The sequence below is a fragment of the Sinocyclocheilus grahami genome, unplaced genomic scaffold (genome assembly GCF_001515645.1).
Source record: "Sinocyclocheilus grahami isolate Dianchi unplaced genomic scaffold, SAMN03320097.WGS_v1.1 scaffold959.1, whole genome shotgun sequence".
NCBI classification, from domain to species: Eukaryota; Metazoa; Chordata; class Actinopteri; order Cypriniformes; family Cyprinidae; genus Sinocyclocheilus; species Sinocyclocheilus grahami.
Window position 1 is genome coordinate 546,867 of NW_015506138.1, and position 728 is coordinate 547,594.

The window sequence follows — 728 nt, forward strand, 5'->3', positions numbered from 1 at the left end:
TAAAGTAAACAGTCTCTAGGAGAGCGGCTCGGAAGAGAGGGGCGGAGTCAGCAGAGCGGCTCGGAAGAGAGGGGAGGAGTCAGCAGAGCTCATTAACATTTAAAGAGAAATGCTACAAAACTGCTGTTTTTGACAGGGTATAAAAACGTGTTTTTTACACTTCCATTGAGAAATTTTAACCAAACTATGTTACAGACTTTTCATGAAGACCCTAAAGAATCATATCAACTTGTGGAAAATAGGCATCCGATGACCCCTTTAACATATCTTCTTTTGTAAATGTAGTAGGCCTAAATGATGATGACAGAGTTTTCAGTTTTGGGTGAACTATCCCTTCAACACAGAGGCCTTTTATGCAACTGGCCCCAGCAAACATTTCTATATCCGATCTTAAAATGCTTAATTTGAATGATTAACATTTATTTTGTTATCAGTTGACTGCATGTGACTGAATGTGAGAACATGAGATCTTAAAGCATAAGAAAGACTGCGGAAGGACTTGCAAAGGCACACTTCTGCTAACGATAACATTAACCTAGGCGTGTCAAGATCTACTGAAAAAATATTTACATCATTTTTTGGCAAATTAGCACTGTTTCTCTGCTTATTCTGCTATTTCAGGGTTCCACTTAAATATTTTGTCATGTTTAGTAACTTTAGTCAGCGTCATGTGTCTGAAGCATAGTGCCTTTTTTATTTTTTAAATGCCGTTATTTCCGAGAATGAAA